The following is a 26,001-nucleotide window of genomic DNA, read 5'->3' on the forward strand; positions in this document are numbered from 1 at the left end:
CAACCAGAACCATTCCAGCCAATCCTAAAGAACACCTAGGGCAATAATAAGATTCTACAAGGGTTCTAATCACGAGAGTAAGTTTCCAGAAACCTACAACCTCCACATGGGTCCCTGGACCAGATAAATACTGAAGCCTAGAGGGCCCAGCCTCTCCAGAACATCAAATAGTTCCATCTCCCTACCCCATATTAGTGACAGACCCTCCTGTGCTGGTTTGAAAGGACGTATGCCCCCTAGAAAAGCTATGTTTTCATCAAAATCCCATTTCATAAAGGTAGAATAATTCCTATTCAATACTGTATGTTTAAAACTGCAATCGGATCATCTCCCTGGATGATGTAATTTAGTCAAGAGTAGTTGTTAAACTGGATTAGGTGACAACATGTCTCCAACCATTTGGGTGGGTCTTGATTGGTTTACTGGAGTCCTATAAAAGAGGAAACATTTTGGTGAATGAGAGATTCAGAGAGAGCAGAGAATGCTGCAGCACCACGAAGCAGAGAGTCCACAAGCCAGCGACCTTTGGAGATGAAGGAAAATGCCTCCCGGGGAGCTTCATGAAACAGGAAGCCAGGAGAGAAAGCTAGCAGATGATGCCTTTTTCACCAGGTGCCTTTCCAGCTGAGAGAGAGGCCCTGACTGTGTTCACCATGTGCCTTCTCACTTGAGAAAGAAACCCTGAACTTCATCGGCCTTCTTGAACCGAGGTATCTTTCCCTAGATGCCTTAGACTGGATATTTCTATAGACTTGCTTTAATTGGGACATTTTCTTGGCCTTAGAACTGTAAAGTAGCAACTCATTAAATTCCCCTTTTCAAAAGCCATTCTGTTTCTGGTATATTGCATTCCAGCAGTTAGCAAACTAGAATACCTTCCAACATGAAAAAGTTAGAATGGCCATAGCCCAGGTACCCCTAAAGAGAAGGATAGAAAGATCAAAGGTGATGGTGGAGTTATACAGAGAAGAAAGGATTTAACAAATGAATTAATATGATTGCTGAATCATTAAATTGATATCTCTTTTAGTCTCCAGTATCTTAGAACAGCTAGGAGTAAAAACATAAAATTGTGGAATTGTAAACCATGTGAAACTCTGAAGTATGTTCTACAACTAATTGTTGTGCTATGCTTTGAAAGTTATTGCTTTTTTGTATATGTGTTATTTTTCACAAAAAAAGAAAGAAAAGATTGTGATGATAAAAAAAATATTTAAGCCTTCTAGCTTCCCACATTCAGGAGCAGCTAGAAGGAAAAATATGAGAGGATCTTATGGTAGCCCATGACAAACTCTGGGATCTGTCCTATAACTACTTGTTGAAGAGTGCTTTGAAAACTATTCTTTTCCCTTCCTTTGCTTTGTATATATATGCTATATTATACACTAAAAAAAGCAAAAAAAAAAAAAAATTGAATGTGCCTACCTGAAAGGAAGCAAAGACGCAGACAGATAACTCTGACGGTTTGGTGCCAACCCAGGAGTCTTGGATTCTGGGATACTGCAATGACGGATTGCCCTGACTCTTCCAAAGAAGCCCAGGACCTTTCTTTGTTAAAGAGCACCTCAAGTAGGACAGAAGGCTACAAAGATTCACTGGTCCGACAATCCACGCCCCAAACCATGAAGAGGAAGTTTGCTTCTAAAATACAGGCCCACCCCACCCTTCCAGATCCCAGAATTGCTTGGCTCTACCAAACTGTCTTGGATCTAGACCAGTACTTACAGGAGGCTTAGAAATTATCTAATTCACCACAACTGCCTTCCTTTTTTAAATTTTTTTTCTAAGACAGAAATAATATATGGTCATTGGAAAAATTCAAACCATTTAGAATAGAGAATAAAAAGCAAAATTCTCCCTCTGCTCCCTAATCTTACTCCCCTCTCTTAAAGTAAAACTTCAGTATCCACCCAGACCTCTTTTTATACATTATAAAATGCAAACATTCCCACAATTATTTTTTCATGATAAATGAGATCATATTATAATGTTCTACAATATGCTTTTTAATACTTAATATACCATAGAAATGTGTCCAGATTACTAAATTTAGGTTGTTTCCTGTTTTTGCTATTAAAAACAGTACTGCAATAAATGTTTGTATATTATGTGTGTATTTGTGCAGAACAGTTTCCCAGAAACAAAACTGTTGAGTTAAAGAGTAGCATATTTAAAATTCAATAGATACTACCAAACCTACCTCCAAAGAGGCTTTATGAATTTATGTCTCAGCAACAGTATATGAGATCTCAGTGCCTATTTGCTTAAACTTTCTCCAACAGTAAACATTAGAAATATTTTTGTTTTTATTTTTGCAATTCTAATGAGGAAAAAAAAATGGTGCCACATTTTAAAATTTGCATTTCCCTAATTATAAGTGACATTGAGTATATATTTCCTGGCCGATTGTATTTTTTATTCAGTGAATTACCTATCCATCTCTGTTGCCTAATTTTCTGCTTGCAACTTCCTTGTTTTATTCTAATAATAGCTACAATATATTGAGCACTTGGCTATGTGCCAGCCCGCTGGGTGCTTTAATATAACTTATTTCTCAAAACAATCCAGTTTGCAAATGAGAAGTATGAGAAATATATGGAGATAAAATCTAAACCCTGTTTTCCTTTTTATTCTAAAGGCTGTACTTTTTCCACTCCATCACTGCATCAAAGAGCCTCATTTTACCCAGATTTGAAAACCCCAAAAAGAAGTTTCTCACCCAATTACTCACAGCCCTGTAGAGTCCCATCACCATCCGGATTACTGGTGGGTTTTTTACCACACTGTTCTTCCTGGAAAATAAGACTGAAAACTGCAAAAAGGGTGCTCAGGCACACAAACTGGACTTGGCTGCCAATTATCCGTGTCCTTAGAGATAAAGAACCAACCAGCAGGACAAGGGTCGAAGATAAAATAGAAACACCAAGAAACATGGAGACCTTGGCCTCATTCCATCCCTGTTACAATCAAAGCACACGGCTGATGGCCCTACAACTCATCCTGAGGAACTATGTGGTTTCTCATCATCTCGCAACACCCATGCACCGTGGTGTAATTAAAATTCTCTGAGACGAAACAAATGTTTAATCACAAGCATGAGTTGCAAATAGTCAGTTTGAGCCTCTGCTCTTCATGATTTTTTTAATCCTCTTATTAAATAACCACAACTAAAAGGTGTCCCTAACAATTTTGACTTCAATTTTTCTCAAATGTAATTAACATAACTAGAAGTACAGGAAATGTAATTTTCTGATTTTATTGTTCATATTGATCATAATCTTCTAAAGAAAAGAATGAGGCAAATTATGTCTAAGAAGCTACTAATAATTACCTTGTTTTGCCAAATCCTAACCAAAATCATTTCTGTTAACCCTAAAGAATACCTAGAGCTCTGTTGAGAATGTACAAAAGTTTCATGTAGTAGGATTACTTTCCAGAAACCTAAGCCAGGTAAGTCCTGAAACCCAGAGGGGCCAGTCTCTCCAGAACATCAACTAGTTCCATCCCCCATCTCGTATTATTGACCAGCCCCTTCCAACATGAAAAAGTTAGAATGGGCAGAACCCAAATACCCCTAAAGATTGGGAGAAGGATCAAAGGAGAAGGAGGAGTTACAAGAGAGAAGATAGGATTTAAAAATGAATATGACTGCTGAATCATTAAGTTGATATTTCTTTTAGTCTCCAGTGTCTTGGAGCAGCTAAAAGGAAAAACCTAAAATTGTGAAACAGTACCCATACCAAACTCTGAAATCTGTTCTATGAGTACTTGTTACAATGTACTTTTTTTTTTTAATTTTTTTTTATTTATTTTTTTATTAACGGAAAGAAAAAAAAAAGAAATTAACACAACATTTAGAAATCATACCATTCTACATATGTACTCAGTAATTCTTAACATCATCACATAGATGCATGATCATTGTTTCTTAGTACATTTGCATCGGTTTAGAGGAACTAGCAACACAACAGAAAAAGATATAAAATGTTAATATAAAGAAAAGAAATAAAAGTAGTAATAATAGTAAAAAACAACAACAAACAAACCAACAAGCAAACAAAAACAAAAAAAACCCTATAGCTCAGATGCGGCTTCATTCAGTATTTTAACATGATTACTTTACAATTAGGTATTGTTGTGCTGTCCATTTTTGAGTTTTTGTATCTAGTCCTGTTGCACAGTCTGTATCCCTTCAGCTTCAATTACCCATTGTCTTACCCTGTTTCTAACTCCTGCTGAACTCTGTTACCAATGACATATTTCAAGTTTATTCTCGAATGTCCGTTCACATCAGTGGGACCATACAGTATTTGTCCTTTAGTTTTTGGCTGGACTCACTCAGCATAATATTCTCTAGGTTCATCCATGTTATTACATGGTTCATAAGTTTATCTTGTCTTAAAGCTGCATAATATTCCATCGTATGTATATACCACAGTTTGTTTAGCCACTCTTCTGTTGATGGAGATTTTGGCTGTTTCCATCTCTTTGCAATTGTAAATAACGCTGCTATAAACATTGGTGTGCAAATGTCCGTTTGTGTCTTTGCCCTTAAGTCCTTTGAGTAGATACCTAGCAATGGTATTGCTGGGTCGTATGGCAGTTCTATATTCAGCTTTTTGAGGAACCGCCAAACTGCCTTCCACAGTGGTTGCACCCTTTGACATTCCCACCAACAGTGGATAAGTGTGCCTCTTTCTCCGCATCCTCTCCAGCACTTGTCATTTTCTGTTTTGTTGATAATGGCCATTCTGACAATGTACTTTTAAATTTTGCTTTTTTATATGTTATTATATTTCATAATAAAAAATTTTTTTAAGAAACAATTATTTTTACACGTTCCCAAAAAATTCCAATGATACATTAAAAAAAAAGAAAGAAAAGGCCTATGTATCAGGCCCTGGACTGGGCACAGAGGTCCAGGGAATGGAACATAGTTCCTATTCTTTTGAGGAGCAATAGTCCCTTCAATATCATATTATTGCTTACAAAGCACTTTCACCAGTATCATCTGATTCATCCTGTAAATGTGTATTATGATTGCACATTTAATCTGGAAGCTTCCTGCTTTCTATTCTTACTTTTCTTTCTTGTCTTTTTGTTGTTTTCTGTGATAAATCTAATCTAGGGAGGGCCAGATCTCTGTGAGGTTGAAAGGAGGGGGAGAAAGATAAGGGAAACGGGGAGAAGACCTTTATCCTCTGGGTGGAGTTAGTTTCAGGATGTTTCAGACATTACCAGAATCATAAATGATATTGCCCCACCCCGCTTTTAGACTAAAACACTGAGGGTGCGCCTTTCACTTGCAAATTCTAGGTGGTTCTATTTCCAGACATTTAAATTGGGACATAGAAATAGAGCCACTTTCCCAGAATTACATAGCAAAATAGTACAAAATTTCATTCCCTTTGACAACCAGAAATTTCTTTCTATGAAGCTCTACCATGAGGGGCACAGGACTGATGTGTACAACTGTTAAAAGAAAAACTTTTCATGAAATTCAGGTTCAGATCTCGCATGTTTTTTGAGCAAGTCATGAATCGGACAGAATCCCATTTAGAAAGTAGAAGGAACTCTTGTTAAGGGAATGGAAAGGGGAAGCTCACATAGGGCAAATGTGGAAGCAAGTGAGGAAATGTTCTGATTGGCTGATGTTTCATTTTACACGGGGAGAGGTCTTACAGGGTGGGGAGCAGATATTAATTGCCTAGTATGGTATGTCCAATCTGATAAGCTATTTTATCTCGAGGAATGTGGGCACACAGTTTGGGAACCACGGACATACACTATTTCAAACTGTTGGTATGTGGGGATCTAGAGCCCAGGATTCACCTCCATATTGAGAGCAGATCATTGCACATGACCAGGACAAACATTAAAGGCTCTCAGACCTCCTCAGGGCAGGGTGAGGGTGGGGGAAGAATGTACAAATGGTATCGTAAACAAGGCATTGACACTCCCCTCCCCTGATCACTGCTGACAGCAAATCTCCAAACTCCTGTGTCATGAGACCCTGCTGAAACTCTGTTGTCACACCCTATGAAATTTCTTTATCTTAAACCCTTATAAGCCCCTACACTTCCGCCCCTTTTTCGAAACACTAGCCTTAATTTTTCTCAGCTGGCTGCCACTGTGGACGTTCTCCTGTCCGTAAGTCCAAATAAAACTCCACGCCTGGAATGTCCTTTGATCTTCAGACTGCCCCAACCCAAGCGCTACAAGAGCTGGTTGGAACAAGGTATTACTCCCATTTTATGAGCTTGGGAATTGAAGTTGAGGAAAGTTGAACAATTTGTGAAATTCACATAGCTAATGAGTTGTAACACTGAGTTTAAGCCTAGGTCCGCCTGACTCAACAGCCACATGATCTTCCTGCTAGCCGTGCTACCTGTTTTACCACCTTTGTAGGATATTAGAATCACAGACTATCAGAACCTGAAGACATCTCAGGAATGATCTGGTCTCAGCAACTGGTTTTATAGGTGAGAAAACCAGTGCCTGAGAAGGGAAGTAATCTGACCAAGCCACACTGCTGGTTAAAGGCAGAGCTGGAGCCCAGGCCTCCAGACTCCAATCTAAAGCTCTTTCCTTCCATCAGACTGACTTCCTATTAAATGAGAATGGAGGTTGGGGGTTTCCATGAGAAGTTTCCATGTTGGGGTTCATGTGATCCTGAAAGGCACAGGATGGCTGTCCTTCAAAGCTCAGAGGTTGCTCTCAGGACACAGTATGCAGCTCTGCTTCCTCGCTCTAGTATCTTCTACCTAGAGCCAGCCCTCCACAAGTCAACCCCTGGCTCTCTTCTTGAACATCTTATCACCATCAGACAAAGTCCCCACCTCCTGAGTCCTCTCTCCTTTTAACCTTTGTCCAGCAGTACAAGGCAGGGTCTTTGATGCACCTAAGAGAATGATGGCTCCTCTTCTTATTGGTCTTCTTTGCCATTGTTGTTGCAACAAGGAATCATATCTTCAAGAAGTGTATCCACAGTTCACCTCAGGACAAACTACCAACAGTTAGGCCATGCAAAGCTACATTTGAAGTTATAAAAGAAATTTCCTAGTTTAGGGGAGAATGACACTCCCCTAAAACAGAGAACAACTTACTGGGTTCAAGGTCACACTGATATTAATAAATACCAAATGCAGGTAAGAAAGGAAACATAGGACAGCAGATCTCCCATCCCACTGTCCACCTAACAGCTTCAGATCAGGAACCTTGGGATTCAATTTTTTTGCCAGTGCAACATAAAACTATTTTCCGGCCCACGCCCCGCAGCAGCCGACCCGCCCACCCTCCTCTCCCCTCTTTGTCCGCCGGCCCGCCCGTGCGGTGCCCACGCCCCGCAGCAGCCAACCCGCCCACCCTCCTCTCCCCTCTTTGTCCGCCGGCCCGGCCTCTTCCCCCTCCTGCTCTGGCGGCTCTCCAACCACCACAGTGCCCTCTTCCACCTTCACCGGCTCCTCCGCCACCAGCCTCGACAGCCTTGCCACCCTCACCTTTCCTCCTCCAGAACAGCTACTGGGGGAGTGGAGACAATACAGAGCAGCTCCTGGAGCCACGACGGAGATCAAAGGGATGGCGTACCCCATCCTGGAACGGCTGACTGTCTGGGAGAAGCAGCTCCGGTGAGATCACCGAGGGGTGCGGGCTTTCCTGGGTGGGACGGCAAGTGGCCGGAGTCCCTCCCTTCCTCCTTCCCAGGCCAGCTGGCAGAATTGGGCAGGCGGTCCCCTTGGGCCACGGCAGATGGTGCCCCTACCACGCGAGGCCCCCCGGACCAACTGAGAGAGTTGGGTCGGAAATCCCCAGACTGCGGAGAACGGTGACCAGGGGGTCCCTTCCAAACACGTGACTCCCCGGTCCGGCTGGGAACAGTGCACTCTCCCAGGCTGCGACAGCTGGCGCCCTTCCGCCACACTTGGCGCCCCGGGCCGACTAGGAAATTCGGTCGGGCGCTCTCCTGTGCTGCGGCGGCCGGCGACCCTCCCCGCATTCAGAACCCCGGGCCGGCTGGCACTCTTCCAAGACGCTTCAGCTGCCGAACCTCCCCTACGGCGAGAGTTTTCCAGAGTTAAAGGACCCACAGCAACTTTTACTGGTGGATCCCGTAGACAAACGTGTGCCACGAGCGCCACCTACTGGGCAGGATAAGAAAAACAGAACCCAGAGATTTCACAGAAAAATCTTTCAACCTGTGGGGTCCAACACCCAGGGAAATCTGACTAAATGCCCAGACGCCAGCAGAAGATAACAGATCATGCTCAGAAAATTGAAAATATGGCCCAGTCAAAGGAACAAACCAATAGTTCAAATGAGATACAGAACCTGAAACAACTAATGCTGAATATACGAACAGAAATGGAAAACCTCTTCAAAAACGAAATCGATAAATTGAGGGAGGACATGAAGAAGACATGGGCTGATCAAAAAGAAGAAATAGAAAAACTGAAAAAACAAATCACAGAGCTTATGGAAGTGAAGGATAAAGTAGAAAAGATGGAAAAAACAATGGATACCTACAATGATAGATTAAAAGAGACAGAAGATAGAATTAGTGATTTGGAGGATGCAACATCTGAATTCCAAAAAGAAACACAAACTATCCGGAAAAGAAAGGAAAAATTCGAACAGGGTATCAGGGAACTCAAGGACAATATGAACCGCACAAATATACATGTTGTGGGTGTCCCAGAAGGAGAAGAGAAGGGAAAAGGAGGAGAAAAACTAATGGAAGAAATTATCACTGAAAATTTCCCAACTCTTATGAAAGACCTAAAATTACAGAACCAAGAAGTGCAGCGCACCCCAAAGAGATTAGACCCAAATAGGCGTTCCCCCAGACACTTATTAGTTAGAATGTCAGAGGTCAAAGAGAAAGAGAGGATCTTGAAAGCAGCGAGAGAGAAGCAATCCATCACATACAAGGGAAACCCAATAAGACTATGTGTAGATTTCTCAGCAGAAACCATGGAAGCTAGAAGACAGTGGGATGATATATTTAAGTTACTAAAAGAGAAAAACTGCCAACCAAGACTCCTATATCCAGCAAAATTGTCCTTCAAAAATGAGGGAGAAATTAAAACATTCTCAGACAAAAAGTCACTGAGAGAATTTCTGACAAAGAGAACAGCTCTGCAAGAAATAGTAAAGGGAGCACTAGAGTCAGATACAAAAAGACAGAAGAGAGAGACAAGGAGAAGAGTGTAGAAAGAATGAAAGTCAGATATGATATATATAATACAAAAGGCAAAATGGTAGAGGAAAATATTATCCAAACAGTAATAACTCTAAATGTTAATGGACTGAATTCCCCAATCAAAAGACATAGACTGGCAGAATGGATTAAAAAACAGGATGCTTCTATATGCTGTCTACAGGAAACACATCTTAGACCCAAAGATAAACATAGGTTGAAAGTGAAAGGTTGGGAAAAGATATTTCATGCAAATAACACCCAGAAAAGAGCAGGAGTAGCTATACTAATATCCAACAAATTAGACTTCAAATGTAAAACAGTTAAAAGAGACAAAGAAGGACACTATATACTAATAAAAGGAACAATTAAACAAGAAGACATAACAATCATAAATATTTACGCACCGAACCAGAATGCCCCAAAATATGTGAGGAATACACTGCAAACACTGAAAAGGGAAATAGACACATATACCATAATAGTTGGAGACTTCAATTCACCACTTTCATCAATGGACAGAACATCTAGACAGAGGATCAATAAAGAAATAGAGAATCTGAATATTACTATAAATGAGCTAGACTTAACAGACATTTATAGGATATTACATTCCACAACAGCAGGATACACCTTTTTCTCAAGTGCTCATGGATCATTCTCAAAGATAGACCATATGCTGGGTCACAAAGCAAGTCTTAACAAATTTAAAAAGATTGAAATCATACACAACACTTTCTCGGATCATAAAGGAATGAAGTTGGAAATCAATAATAGGCGGAGTGCCAGAAAATTCACAAATACATGGAGGTTCAACAACACTCTCTTGAACAACAAGTGGGTCAAAGAAGAAATTGCAAGAGAAATTAGTAAATACCTAGAGGCGAATGAAAATGAAAACACAACATATCAAAACTTATGGGACGCAGCAACGGCAGTGCTAAGAGGGAAATTTATTGCCCTAAATGCCTTTATCAGAAAAGAAGAAAAGGCAAAAATGCAGGAATTAACTGTCCACTTGGAAGAAGTGGAGAAAGAACAGCAAACTAATCCCAAAGCAAGCAAAAGGAAAGGAATAACAAAGATTAGAGCAGAAATAAATGAAATTGAAAACATGAAAACAATAGAGAAAATCAATAAGACCAGAAGTTGGTTCTATGAGAAAATCAATAAGATTGATGGGCCCTTAGCAAGATTGACAAAAAGAAGAAGAGAGAGGATGCAAATAAATAAGATCAGAAATGGAAGAGGAGACATAACCACTGACCTCACAGAAATAAAGGAGATAATAACAGGATACTATGAACAACTTTACGCTAATAAATACAACAATTTAGATGAAATGGACGGGTTCCTGGAAAGACATGAACAACCAACTTTGACTCAAGAAGAAATAGATGACCTCAATAAACCAATCACAAGTAAAGAGATTGAATTAGTCATTCAAAAGCTTCCTAAAAAGAAAAGTCCAGGACCAGACGGCTTCACATCTGAATTCTATCAAACATTCCAGAAAGAATTAGTACCAACTCTCCTCAAACTCTTCAAAATAATCGAAGTGGAGGGAAAACTACCTAATTCATTCTATGAAGCCAACATCACCCTCATACCAAAACCAGGCAAAGATATTACAAAAAAAGAAAACTACAGACCAATCTCTCTAATGAATATAGATGCAAAAATCCTCAATAAAATTCTAGCAAATCGTATCCAACAACACATTAAAAGAATTATACATCATGACCAAGTAGGATTCATCCCAGGTATGCAAGGATGGTTCAACATAAGAAAATCAATTAATGTAATACACCATATCAACAAATCAAAGCAGAAAAATCACATGATCATCTCAATTGATGCAGAGAAGGCATTCGACAAGATTCAACATCCTTTCCTGTTGAAAACACTTCAAAAGATAGGAATACAAGGGAACTTCCTTAAAATGATAGAGGGAATATATGAAAAACCCACAGCTAATATCATCCTCAATGGGGAAAAATTGAAAACTTTCCCCCTAAGATCAGGAACAAGACAAGGATGTCCACTATCACCACTATTATTCAACATTGTGTTGGAGGTTCTAGCCAGAGCAATTAGACAAGAAAAAGAAATACAAGGCATCAAAATTGGAAAGGAAGAAGTAAAACTATCACTGTTTGCAGATGATATGATACTATACGTCGAAAACCCGGAAAAATCCACAACAAAACTACTAGAGCTAATAAATGAGTACAGCAAAGTAGCAGGTTACAAGATCAACATTCAAAAATCTGTAGCATTTCTATACACTAGTAATGAACAAGCTGAGGGGGAAATCAAGAAACGAATCCCATTTACAATTGCAACTAAAAGAATAAAATACCTAGGAATAAATTTAACTAAAGAGACAAAAAACCTATATAAAGAAAACTACAAAAAACTGCTAAAAGAAATCACAGAAGACCTAAATAGATGGAAGGGCATACCGTGTTCATGGATTGGAAGACTAAATATAGTTAAGATGTCAATCCTACCTAAATTGATTTACAGATTCAATGCAATACCAATCAAAATCCCAACAACTTATTTTTCAGAAATAGAAAAACCAATAAGCAAATTTATCTGGAAGGGCAGGGTGCCCCGAATTGCTAAAAACATCTTGAGGAAAAAAAACGAAGCTGGAGGTCTCGCGCTGCCTGACTTTAAGGCATATTATGAAGCCACAGTGGTCAAAACAGCATGGTATTGGCATAAAGATAGATATATCGACCAATGGAATCGAATAGAGTGCTCAGATATAGACCCTCTCATCTATGGACATTTGATCTTTGATAAGGCAGTCAAGCCAACTCACCTGGGACAGAGCAGTCTCTTCAATAAATGGTGCCTAGAGAACTGGATATCCATATGCAAAAGAATGAAAGAAGACCCATCTCTCACACCCTATACAAAAGTTAACTCAAAATGGATCAAAGATCTAAGCATTAGGTCTAAGACCATAAAACAGTTAGAGGAAAATGTTGGGAGATATCTTATGGATCTTACAACTGGAGGCGGTTTTATGGACCTTAAACCTAAAGCAAGAGCACTGAAGATGGAAATAAATAAATGGGAACTCCTCAAAATTAAACACTTTTGTGCATCAAAGAACTTCATCAAGAAAGTAGAAAGACAGCCTTCACAATGGGAGACAATATTTGGAAATGATATATCAGATAAAGGTCTAGTATCCAGAATTTATAAAGAGATTGTTCATCTCAACAACAAAAAGACAGCCAACCCAATTACAAAATGGGAAAAAGACTTGAACAGACACCTCTCAGAAGAGGAAATACGGATGGCCAAGAGGCACATGAAGAGATGCTCAATGTCCCTGGCCATTAGAGAAATGCAAATCAAAACCACAATGAGATATCATCTCACACCCACCAGAATGGCCATTATCAACAAAACAGAAAATGACAAGTGCTGGAGAGGATGCGGAGAAAGAGGCACACTTATCCACTGTTGGTGGGAATGTCAAACGGTGCAACAACTGTGGAAGGCAGTTTGGCGGTTCCTCAAAAAGCTGAATATAGAATTGCCATACGACCCAGCAATACCATTGCTAGGTATCTACTCAAAGGACTTAAGGGCAAAGACACAAACGGACATTTGCACACCAATGTTTATAGCAGCATTATTTACAATTGCAAAGAGATGGAAACAGCCAAAATCTCCATCAACAGAAGAGTGGCTAAACAAACTGTGGTATATACATACGATGGAATATTATGCAGCTTTAAGACAAGATAAACTTATGAACCATGTAATAACATGGATGGACCTAGAGAATATTATGCTGAGTGAATCCAGCCAAAAACTAAAGGACAAATACTGTATGGTCCCACTGATGTGAACGGACATTCGAGAATAAACTTGAAATATGTCATTGGTAACAGAGTTCAGCAGGAGTTAGAAACAGGGTAAGACAATGGGTAATTGAAGCTGAAGGGATACAGACTGTGCAACAGGACTAGATACAAAAACTCAAAAATGGACAGCACAATAATACCTAATTGTAAAGTAATCATGTTAAAACACTGAATGAAGCTGCATCTGAGCTATAGGTTTTTGTTTTGTTTTGTTTTGTTTTGTTTTGATTTTACTATTATTACTTTTATTTTTTTCTCTATATTAACATTCTATATCTTTTTCGGTTATGTTGCTAGTTCTTCTAAACCAATGCAAATGTACTAAGAAATGATGATCATGCATCTATGTGATGATGTTAAGAATTAATGATTGCATGTGTAGAACGGTATGATCTCTAAATGTTGGGTTAATTTCTTTTTTTCCGTTAATTAAAAAAAAAAAAAAAAAGAGAAGGGATAATTGGAGATGAAGGGATACAGACTGTACAACGGGACTGGATATAAAAACTCAGAAATGGACAGCACAATACTACCCAATTGTAATGCAATTATGTTAAAACACTGAATGAAGCTGCATGTGAGGTATAGGTTTTTTGTTTTTGTTTTTTTTGTTTTTTTTTTCTTTCTATTATTGTTTTAATTCTTATTCTGTTGTCTTTTTATTTCTTTTTCTAAATCGATGCAAATGTACTAAGAAATGATGAATATGCAACTATGTGATGTTATTAAGAATTACTGATTGTACATGTAGATTGGAATGATTTCTAATTGTTTTGTTAATTCTTTTTTTAATTAATAAAAAAAAAAAAAGTAAAACTATCACTGTTTGCAGACGATATGATACTATATGTCGAAAACCTGGAAAAATCCACAGCAAAACTACTAGAGCTAATAAATGAGTACAGCAAAGTAGCAGGCTACAAGATCAACACTCAAAAATCTGTAGCTTTTCTATACACTAGTAATGAACAAGCTGAGGGGGAAATCAAGAAACGAATCCCATTTACAATCGCAACTAAAAGAATAAAATACCTAGGAATAAATTTAACCAAAGAGACAAATAACCTATATAAAGAAAACTACAAAAAACTGCTAAAAGAAATCACAGAAGACCTAAATAGATGGAAGGGCATGCCGTGTTCATGGATTGGAAGACTAAATATAATTAAGATGTCAATCCTACCTAAACTGATCTACAGATTCAATGCAATACCAATCAAAATCCCAACAACTTATTTTTCAGAATTAGAAAAACCAATAAGCAAATTTATCTGTAAGGGCAGGTTGCCCCGAATTGCTAAAAACATCTTGAGGAAAAAAAACGAAGCTGGAGGTCTCGCGATGCCGGACTTTAAGGCAGCCACAGTGGTCAAAACAGCATGGTATTGGCATAAAGATAGATATATCGACCAATGGAATCGAATAGAGTACTCAGATATAGACCCTCTCATCTATGAACATTTGATCTTTGATAAGGCAGTCAAGCCAACTCACCTGGGACAGAACAGTCTCTTCAATAAATGGTGCCTAGAGAACTGGATATCCATATGTAAAAGAATGAAAGAAGACCCGCATCTCACACCTTATACAAAAGTTAACTCAAAATGGATCAAAGATCTAAACAATAGGTCTAAGACCATAAAACAGTTAGAGGAAAATGTAGGGAGATATCTTATGAATCTTACAACTGGAGGTGGTTTCATGGACCTTAAACCTAAAGCAAGAGCACTGAAGAAAGAAATAAATAAATGGGAGCTCCTCAAAATTAAACACTTTTGTGCATCAAAGAACTTCATCAAGAAAGTAGAAAGACACCCTACACAATGGGAGATAATATTTGGAAATGACATATCAGATAAAGGTCTAGTATCCAGAATTTATAAAGAGATTGTTCAACTCAACAACAAAAAGACAGCCAACCCAATTACAAAATGGGAAAAAGACTTGAACAGACACCTACCAGAAGAGGAAATACCGATGGCCAAGAGGCACATGAAGAGATGCTCAATGTCCCTGGCCATTAGAGAAATGCAAATCAAAACCACAATGAGATATCATCTCACACCCACCAGAATGGCCATTATCAACAAAACAGAAAATGACAAGTGCTGGAGAGGATGCGGAGAAAGAGGCACACTTATCCACTGTTGGTGGGAATGTCAAATGGTGCAACCACTGTGGAAGGCAGTTTGGCGGTTCCTCAAAAAGCTGAATATAGAACTGCCATACGACCCAGGAATACCATTACTGGGTATCTACTCAAAGGACTTAAGGGCAAAGACACAAATGGATATTTGCACACCAATGTTTATAGCAGCGTTATTTACAATTGCAAAGAGATGGAAACAGCCAAAATGTCCATCAACAGAAGAATGGCTAAATAAACTGTGGTATATACATACGATGGAATATTATGCAGCTTTAAGACAAGATAAACTTATGAAGCATGTAATAACATGGATGGACCTAGAGAATATTATGCTGAGTGAGTCCAGCCAAAAACTAAAGGACAAATACTGTATGTTCGCACTGATGTGAACGGACATTCGAGAATAAACTTGAAATATGTCATTGGTAACAGAGTCCAGCAGGAGTTAGAAACAGGGTAAGATAATGGGTAATTGGAGCGGAAGGGATACAGACTGTGCAACAGGACTAGATACAAAAACTCAAAAATGGACAGCACAATAATACCTAATTGTAAAGTAATCATGTTAAAACACTGAATGAAGCTGCATCTGAGCTATAGGGGTTTTTTTTGTTTGTTTTTTACTATTATTACTACTTTTATTTCTTCTCTCTATATTAACATTTTATATCTTTTTCTGTTGTGTTGCTAGTTCCTCTAAACCGATGCAAATGTACTAAGAAATGATGATCATGCATCTATGTGATGATGTTAAGAATTACTGAGTGCATATGTAGAATGGTATGATTTCTAAATGTTGTGTTAATTTCTTTTTTTTTCTTTCTTTCCGTTAATAAAAAAAAAAGAACTATTTTCCAACCAAGCATTAATCCTCCTCCCCCTTTTTTTTTTTTTTTCTTTTTTTTTTTGCATGGGCAGGCACTGGAAATTGAACCTGGGTCCCTGGCATGGCAGGTGAGACTCTGCCTGCTGAGCCACCATGGCCCACCTCCTCCTCTTCCTTTTTTGCAGTGCTCTTCTGGAGCACGTCACCACCCTTCTTTAGGAGGCCTATGCAAAAATCCAGAGCTGAGAACATTGCTCCTTGTTCCGGAGCTGATGACAGGATCATGATAATGGTGATAATGATGATGGTGCTATTTGCCTAACATGTACTGAACTTATGCCAACACCAGACTGGGCACTGTGTTGAGGACTTGACATTTATTATTTTATTTTAATATAATTTTTTCAATTTTATTTTTTGATCTTTTAAATTTTTATTTTGAAATAATTTCAAACTTTCAGGAAAGTTGCAAAAATAATACAGAAACAATGCCTAGAATTCCAAAGTCCCCCCCACCAAAATACCCAAATTTACCAACTACTAGCATTTGCCACATCCTATCTATCTTTCTATCTATCTATCATCTATCTACTTTCTAAATATTTGAGAGTATGTTACATACATCATGCTCCTCTAACACGTAATACTTCCAGGTACATTTCCTGAGGATAAGGACACTCATTATATAACCACCTTAAGTACAGCTATCAAGTTCAAAGAAATTTTTTTTATTAATTAAAAAAAATTAACAAACAAACCAATAAGATATCATTCCATTCTACATATATAATCAGTAATTCTTAATATCATCACATAGTTGCATATTCATCATTTCTTAGAACATTTGCATCGATTTAGAAAAAGAAATAAAAAAGAATAGAAAAAAGAAATAAAACGAACACAGAAAAGAAAAAAAAGATTATACCTACCATACCCCTTACCCCTCACTTTCATTTACCACTAGCATTTCAAACTAAATTTATTTTAACATTTGTTCCCCCTATTATTTATTTTTATTCCATATGTTCTACTCTTTTGTTGATACGGTAGATAAAGGGAGCATCAGACACAAGGTTTTCACATTCACAGAGTCACATTGTGAAAGCTATATCATTGTTCAATCATCATCAAGAAACATGGCTACTGGAACACAGCTCTACATTTTCATGCAGTTCCCTCCAGCCTCTCCATTACAGCTTGGATAACAAGGTGATATCTACTTAATGCATAAGAATAACCTCCAGGATAACCTCTCAACTTTGTTTGGAATCTCTCAGCCATTGACACTTTGTCTCATTTCACTCTTCCTTCTTTTGGTCAAGAAGGTTTTCTCAATCCCTTGATGCTGGGTCTCAGCTCATTCTAGGGTTTTTCTCAATCCCTTGATGCTGAGTCTCCACTCATTCCAAGATCTCTGTTACACATTGCCAGGAAGTTCCACACCCCTGGGAGTTATGTCCCACGTAGAGAGGGGTAGGGTGGTGAGACTGCTCATTGTGTTGGCTGGAGAGAGGGCCCACATCTGAGCAACAAAAGAGGCTCTCTTGGGGGTGACTCTTAGGCCCAAATTTTAAGTAGACTTCACCTATCCTTTGCGGGGTTAAGTTTCATATGAACAAACCCCAAGACTGGGGGCTCTGCCTATAGCTTTGGTTGTCCACATTGTTTGTGAGAATATCAAGAATTCAACTTGGGGAAGTTGAATTTCTTCCCGCTCTCACCACTCCCTGAAGGGGGCTTTGCAGATACTTTTCCACTCACTGATCGAATCACTCTGGGATTCATCGGGGCATCACTCTGCACAAACCAACAAAATCTCATGTCCTACCTGAGATTCCAAGTACTTATAGCTGAATAATCTCTTTATAAATTCTGGATACTACACCTTTATCTGATATGTTGTTTCCAAATATTGTCTCCCATTGGGTAGGCTGTCTTTTTACTTTCTTGATGAAGTTCTTTGATGCACAAAAGTGTTTAATTTTGAGGAGCTCCCATTTATTTCTTTCTTTCTTCAGTGCTCTTGCTTTAGGTGTAAGGTCTATAAAACTGCCTCCAGGGCGGGCCGCGGTGGCTCAGCGGGCAAAGTGCTTGCCTGCTATGCCGGAGGACCTCGGTTCGATTCCCGGCCCCAGCCCATGTAACAAACAAACAAAATACAATAAAATAAGAAAATGTTTAAAGATGTTTCCCTTTCTTCCTCCCTTCCTTCCTTCTATCCTTCCTTCCTTCTCTCTGTCTTTCCTTTAAAAAAAAAAAAAAAAAAAAAAAACTGCCTCCAATTATAAGATTTATAAGATATCTCCCTACATTTTCCTCTAACTGCTTTATGGTCTTAGACCTAATGTTTAAATCTTTGATTCATTTTAAGTTAACTTTTGTATAGGGTGTGAGATACAGGTCCTCTTTCATTCTTTTGCATATGGATATCCAGTTCTCTAGGCACCATTTATTGAAGAGACTGTTCTGTCCCAGGTGAGTTGGCTTGACTGCCTTATCAAAGATCAAATGTCCATAGATGAGAGGGTCTATATCTGAGCACTCTATTCGATTCCATTGGTCGATATATCTATCTTTATGCCAGTACCATGCTGTTTTGACCACTGTGGCTTCATAATATGCCTTAAAGTCAGGCAGCGTGAGACCTCCAGCTTCGTTTTTTTTCCTCAAGATACTTTTAGCAATTCGGGGCACCCTGCCCTTCCAGATAAATTTGCTTATTGGTTTTTCTATTTCTGAAAAGTAAGTTGTTGGGATTTTGATTGTTATTGCGTTGAATCTGTAAATCAATTTAAGTAGAATTGACATCTTAACTATATTTAGTCTTCTAATCCAGGAACACAGTATGCCCTTCCATCTATTTAGGCCTTCTGTGATTTCTTTTAACAGTTTCTTGTAGTTTTCTTTGTATAGGTCTTTTATCTCTTTAGTTATTTTATTCCTAAGTCTTTATTCTTTAGTTGCAATTGTAAATGGAATTTTTTTCTTGATTTCTCCCTCAGATTGTTCATTACTAGTGTATAGAAACACTACAGATTTTTGAATGTTGATCTTGTAACCTGCCACTTTGCTGTACTCGTTTATTAGCTCTAGTAGTTTTGCTGTGGATTTTTCAGGGTTTTCAACATGTAGTATCATATCATCTGCAAACAGTGTTAGTTTTACTTCTTCCTCTCCAATTTTGATGCCTTGTATTTCTTTTTCTTGTCTAATTGCTCTGGCTAGAACTTCCAACACAATGTTGAGTAACAGTGGTGATAGTGGACATCCTTGTCTTGTTCCTGATCTTAGGCGGAAAGTTTTCAGTGTTTCCCCATTGAGGATGATATTAGCTGTGGGTTTTTCATATTTTCCCTTTATCATTTTAAGGAAATTCCCTTGTATTCCTATCCTTTGAAGTGTTTTCAACAGGAAAGGAGGTTGAATTTTGTCAAAAACCTTCTCTACATCAATCGAGATGATCATGTGATTTTTCTGCTTTGATTTGTTGTTATGGTGTATTACATTAGTTGATTTTCTTATGTTGAACCATCCTTGCATGCCTGGAATGAATCCTACTTGGTCATGATGTATAATTCTTTTAATGTGTTGCTGGATTCGATTTGCTAGAATTTTGTTGAGGATTTTTGCATCCTCATTATGCATTAAAGAGATTGGTCTGTAGTTTTCTTTTTTTGTAATATCGTTGCCTGGTTTTGGTATGAGGGTGATGTTGGATTCATAGTATGAATTGGGTAGCTTTCCCTCCACTTCAATTTTTTTGAAGAGTTTGAGCAGGGTTGGTACTAATTCTTTCTGGAGTGTTTGGTAGAATTCACTTGTGAAGCCATCTGGTCCTGGACTTTTCTTTTTGGGAAACTTTTGAATGACTGATTCAATTTCTTTACTTGTGATTGGTTTGTGGAGGTCATCAATTCTTCTTGAGTCAAAATTGGTTGTTCATGCCTTTCTAGGAAGTTGTCCATTTCATCTACATTGTAGTATTTATTAGCATAAAGTTGTTCAAGTATCCTGTTATTACCTCCTTTATTTCTGTGGGGTCAGTGGTTATGTCTCCTCTTCCATTTCTGATCTTATTTATTTGCATCCTCTCTCTTCTTCTTTTTGTCAATCTTGCTAAGGGCCCATCAATCTTACTGATTTTCTCATAGAACCAACTTTTGGTTTTATTGATTTTCTCAATTGTTTTCATGTTCTCAATTTCATTTAGTTCTGCTCTAATCTTTGTTATTTCTTTCCTTTTGCTTGCTTTGGGGTTAGTTATCTGTTCTGTCTCCAATTCTTTCCAGGTGGACAGTTAATTCCTGAATTTTTGCCCTTTCTTCTTTTTTGATATAGGCATTTGGGGCAATAAATTTCCCTCTTAGCACTGCCTTTGCTGCGTCCCATAAGTTTTGATATGTTGTGTTTTCATTTTCATTTGCCTCGAGATATTTACTGATTTCTCTTGTAATTTCTTCCTTGACCCACTGGTTGTTTAAGAGTGTGTTGTTGAGCCTCCACATATTGTGAATTTTCTGGTGCTCTGCCTGTTATTGATTTCCAACTTCATTCCTTTGTGTTCTGACAAAGTGTTGTGTATGATTTCAATCTTTTTAAATTTGTTGAGACTTGCTTTGTGACTCAGCATATAGTCTATCTTTGAGAATGATCCATGAGCATTTGAGAAAAAGGTGTATCCAGCTGTTGTGGGGTGTAATGTCCTATAAATGTCTGTTAAGTCTAGCTCATTTCTTATAATATTCAAATTCTCTGTTTCTTTACTGAACCTCTGTCTAGATGTTCTGTCCATTGATGAGAGTGGGGAATTGAAGTCTCCAACTATTATGGGAGATGTGTCTATTTCCCTCTTTGCAGTGTTTGCTTCACATATTTTGGGGCATTCTGGTTTGATGCATAAATATTCATGATTGTCATGTCTTCATGTTGAATAGTTCCTTTTATTAGTACATAGTATCCTTCTTTGTCTCTTTTAACTGTTTTATATTTTAAGTCTAATTTGTTGGATATTAGTATAGCTACTCCTGCTCTTTTCTGGTTGTTATTTGCATGAAATATCTTTTCCCAACCTTTCACTCTCAACCTATGTTTATCTTTGGGTCTAAGATGTGTTTCCTGTAGACAGCATATAGAAGGATCCTGTTTTTTAAATCCATTCTGCCAGTCTTTGTCTTTTGATTGGGGAATTCAATCCATTAACATTTAATGTTATTACTGTTTGGGTAGTACTTTCCTCTACCATTTTGCCTTTTGTATTTTATATTTCATATCTAATTTTCCTTCTTTCTACACACCTCTCTCTTCTGTCTTTTCGTATCTGTCTCTAGTTCTCCCTTTAGTATTTCTTGCAGAGCTGGTCTCTTGGTCACAAATTCTCTCAGTGATTTTTTGTCTGAAAATGTTTTAATTTCTCCCTCATTTTTGAAGGACAATCTTGGTGGGTATAGAATTCTTGGTTGGCAGTTTTTCTCTTTTAGTAATTCAAATATATCATCCCACTGTCTTCTCGCCTCCATGATTTCTTCTGGGGAATCTACACATAGTCTTATTGGGTTTCCCTTGTATGTGATGGGTGACAGAGGCTTTTCTCTTGCTGCTTTCAAGATCCTCTCTTTTTTGACCTCTGACATTCTGACTAGTAAGTGTCTTAGAGAACGTCTATTTAGATCTATTCCCTGTGGGGTGCGCTGCACTTCTTGGATCTGTAATTTTAGGTCTTTCCCAAGAGTTGGGAAATTTTCAGTGATAATTTCTTCCATTAGTTTTTCTCCTCCTTTTCCCGTCTCTTCTCCTTCCAGGACACCCACAACACGTATATTTGTGTGCTTCATATTATCATTCAATTCACTAAGTCCCTGCTCATATTTTTCCATTCTTTTCCCTATAGTTTCTGTTTCTTTTTGGATTTCAGATGTTCCATCCTCCAGTTCACTAATCCTAACCTCTGACTCTTGAAATCTACCATTGTAGGTTTCCATTGTTTTTTTCATCTCTTCTACTGTAACTTTCATTCCCATAAGTTCTGTGATTTGTTTTTTCAGACTTTCCATTTCTTCTTTTTGTTCATTCCTTGCCTTCTTCATATCCTCCCTCAATTCATTGATTTGGTTTTTGATGAGGTTTTCCATGTCTGTTCGTATATTCTGAATTAATTGTTTCAGCTCCTGTATCTCATTTGAACTATTGGTTAGTTCCTTTGACTGGGCCATATCTTCAATTTTCCTGGTGTGATTTGTTATTTTTTGCTGGCATCTAGACATTTAATTACCTTAATTAGTTTATTCTGGTGATTGCTTTCACTTATCTTACCTAGGGTTTTCTTGCTAGATGAGTTTGTTGTCTATCTGTTCTTTGACCTTCAGTTCAGCTTTTTCTGGACCTCTAGCTTAGGTTTTAACAAGAGGATAATTTAACAGAGGATAATTTTTCAGTTCTTGTTTTCTTGTTTCTTGCCCTGCTTGAAAGGTGCCTTTTTCCTCCCCACCCTTACGAGGGTCTACATAGGTAATTTAGACTCAAGCCAGGTTTTCCCAGACTAAACTGGACTCCTATCAGGGGGAAGGAGTCACCTGCGTCAGTTTTCCCTGAGGGTGAGACCCAGCAGGTTGAAAGACTTTCCTGTGAAGTCTCTGGGCTCTGTTTTTCTTATCCTGCCCAGTGTGTGGTGCTTGTTTCCCTCGGGCCCCACCAGCAAAAGATGATGCGGTACCTTTAACTTTGGCAGACTCTCCTTGCTGTGGGCATGGTGGAGACAGAGGAGAGGTTGTAGGCTGGTTTTAATGGCTTCAAATTGCCAAGCCCTGGGTTCTGAATTCCTTGAGAGAAGGATTCCACCTGAGTTGGGCTTCACATCTCCCCTGGGGAAGGCTCAGGCGGGAGACAGCCCTGAAAGCAGTCCATCTCTGCCTATGCCTGGGGCAGTTGCAGCCTGAGTAGTCCTTCCGCTGAATCTAGAGGCAGCCAAGCCTCCATAGAGACAGCCACAAAAACCTCCGTTTTATCCCTTTTCCTCTTTTTCAGTTAGCCCAATAAGCGACCTCTGCCTTGACCAGGTTCGCCTGGTTGGTAGCCTATTTTTAGTAGTCAGAATTTGTTAATTAATGCCACAGTTGGTGTTTGGTTGCACTCAGTCCCTGCTAATGTTAGAGTGTCTTTCCTTTCCCTCTGGGAAGCCGCCTGTGGGGGAAGGGCCCCGGGTGCCAGCCACTGCAGCTTGGGAAACTCACGGTTCTGGGGAGATTTGCAGCCATTCCAGCTGGTCCAGACTGGGGTACGCTGTGTGTCCAGTTACTACTGTGGCTCCGGGAGCTGTTCTGTACTGTTTCTGGTTATTTAGTAGTCGTTCTGGAGGACGAACTAAAACACACACCTTGCTATGCCACCATCTTGGCCCCTCCTCCAGTTCAAAGAAATTTAACATTGATATAAAGCATACGGTCAATGTTCCAATTTTTCAAGTTCCCCAATAATGTCCTTTTGGGCCATTTCTTCTCCATTAGTAGATTCATTCCAAATGGATCCATTCCAGATCCATATATACCACATGTATTACATTTTATTGTCATTGTCTCCTTAGTCTCTCTTTTTATGAATTGTTTTTAACATATATACAACATAAGATTCCCATCTCAGCCACTACCAAGCATATAATTCAGTGGTGTTAATCACATTCACAATGTTGTGCTACCGTCATCACCATCTGCTTTAGTTTTCTAGGCTGCTCAAGCAAATACCATGAAATGAGCTGGGTTAAACAGTGGGAATGTATCCACTCAGTTTAAGGTTGGGAAAAAGTTCAAGTCAAGGATTCATCAAGGCAATTAGTGGCATTTGGGGGCTGCTGCCAATGATTCTTGGGCCTTAGCTTGTCACATGGCAAGGCACATGGCAGCGTCTCCTGGTCTTTCCCTTCTCTTCTAGGTTCCATTTATGTATGTAGGTTCTTGCTTCCTGTAGCTTTCCCTCTCTGTCTTAATTTCACTCTGCTTTTAAAGGACTCCAGTAATAGAATTAAGACCCATCCTGATTGAGGTGGACTACATCTGCTTAACTGAAGTAATCTCATCAAAGGTCCTGCTTACAATGGGTTCACACCCACAGGAATGAATTAAATTTAAGAACATGTTTTTCTGGGGTACATACAGCTTCAAACCACCATACCATCTATTACCAAATCTTTTCCTTCACCCCAAAAAGAAACCCTGCACCCATTATGCGGTAACTTCCCATTCCCCCTCTCCATCCCAACCCCCAGTCCTGGTAATCTATACTCTACATTCTGTCACTGTGTATTTGCATATTCTACTTATTTTATAACATACAATATCTGTCCTTTTATGTCTGTCTTATTTCACTTCACATAACATTTTAAAGTCCATCTATGTTGTAACGTATATTAGTACTCCATTCCTTTTTACAGCTGAACAATATTCTATAGTATGTATATGTACCATATTTTGTTTATCCATTCATTTATTGATGGATACTTGGGCTTCCACCTTCTGGCTATTGGATTAATGCTGCAGTGAACATGGTATAAGAATATTTGTTCGAGTCCTTGCTTTGCATTCTTTTGGGTATATATCCAGAAGTAGAATTGCCAGATCATAAAATAATTCTATACTTAACTTTCTGAGTGGTTGCACCATTTTACATTCCCACCAACAATGTACAAGTGTTCCCATCTCTTCACATCCTCTCCAACACTTGGTATTTTCTCTCTTTTCTTAACATTAGTCATCTTAGAGGGTGTGAAGCCGTATCTCATTTTGGTTTTGATTTGCATTTCCCTAGTGACCAACGATGTTGAACATCTTTTCATGTGTTTATTGGCCATTTTTATGTCTATTCAAGTCCACTGCTTATTTTTTAACTGGATTGTTTGTCTTTTTGTTGTTGAGTTGTAGGAGTTCTTTATATATTTTAGATATTAAACCCTTACCTGATATATGGTTTCCAAATATTTTCTCCCATTCTGTAGCTTGTCTTCTCACTTTCTTGATTATGTCCTTTGCACAGAAATTTTTACTTTTAATAAAGTTCCATTAATCTATTTTTTTTCTTTTGTTGGTCATACTTTGGGTGCAAAGTACCCAATACAGTGAATCCATTTCATAATACAAGGCCCTGAAGATGCTTTCTTACAAGAATTTTGTAGTATTAGCTCTTATATTTATGTTGTTGATCGATTTTGAATTAATTTTTATATGTGGTGAGAGGTAGGGGTCCAAATGCATTATTTTGCATGTGAATTTCCAATTGTCCCAGCATTATTTGTTGCAGATACTATTCTTTCCCCATTGAATGGACTTGATACCTGTCATGGTTAGGGACAGGTGTCAACTTGGCCAAGTTGTGGTACCTGTTTATCCGATTGGGCAAGCGCTGGCCTGTCTGTTGCAATGAGGACATTTCATAGGATTAGGTCATGATCACGTCAGCTACATCCACAGCTGATTCCATTTGTAATCAGCCAAAGGGGAGTGTCTTCTGCAATTAGTGATGCTAAATCTATCATGGGAAGCCTTTTAAGGAGGACTCAGAGGAGACAGGTTCCATTCCTGCTTTGGCTGGTGAGCCTCTCCTGTGGAGTTCATCCAGGCCATCCATCGGAGTCATCGGCTTCGCAGCCTGCCCTGTGGATTTTGGACTCTGTGTTCCTATGGTCACGTGAGACACTTTTATAAATTTTATATTTGCAAGTGTTCCCTGTTGATTCTGTTTCTCTAGAGAACCCTAACTAATACAGTACCTATGTCAAAAATCACCTGGTCATAAGAGTCAGCCCCAGAGAACCTCTTTTGTTGCTCAGATGTGGCCTCTCTCTCTCTCTCAGCCAACACAGCAAGCAAACTCACCACACTCCCCTCTCTACATGGGACATGACTCGCAGGGATGTGGACGTTCCTGGCAATGTGGGACAGAAATCCTAGAATGA

General features: G+C 38.7%; 2 protein-coding genes across 10 annotated transcripts in view; one reads left to right on the forward strand and one right to left on the reverse strand.

Moving 5' to 3' along the window:
• FAM13B (family with sequence similarity 13 member B) overlaps window positions 1–2,860 on the reverse strand; it is a 188,235-nt gene extending 185,375 nt beyond the window's left edge. For 2 of the 3 annotated variants that reach the window (XM_077138550.1, XM_077138553.1), the window contains exon 1: window positions 2,720–2,860. The gene's annotated coding sequence lies outside the window, so the exon portion shown is untranslated. The remainder of the gene's footprint in view (window positions 1–2,719) is intronic. The other variant, XM_077138558.1, reaches the window with a different exon arrangement.
• The window catches only part of WNT8A (Wnt family member 8A), a 103,238-nt gene that overhangs the window by 45,097 nt on the left and 32,140 nt on the right, over window positions 1–26,001 (forward strand). The window lies entirely within an intron of this gene.

The sequence above is a fragment of the Tamandua tetradactyla genome, chromosome 20 (genome assembly GCF_023851605.1).
Source record: "Tamandua tetradactyla isolate mTamTet1 chromosome 20, mTamTet1.pri, whole genome shotgun sequence".
Taxonomy (NCBI): Eukaryota; Metazoa; Chordata; class Mammalia; order Pilosa; family Myrmecophagidae; genus Tamandua; species Tamandua tetradactyla.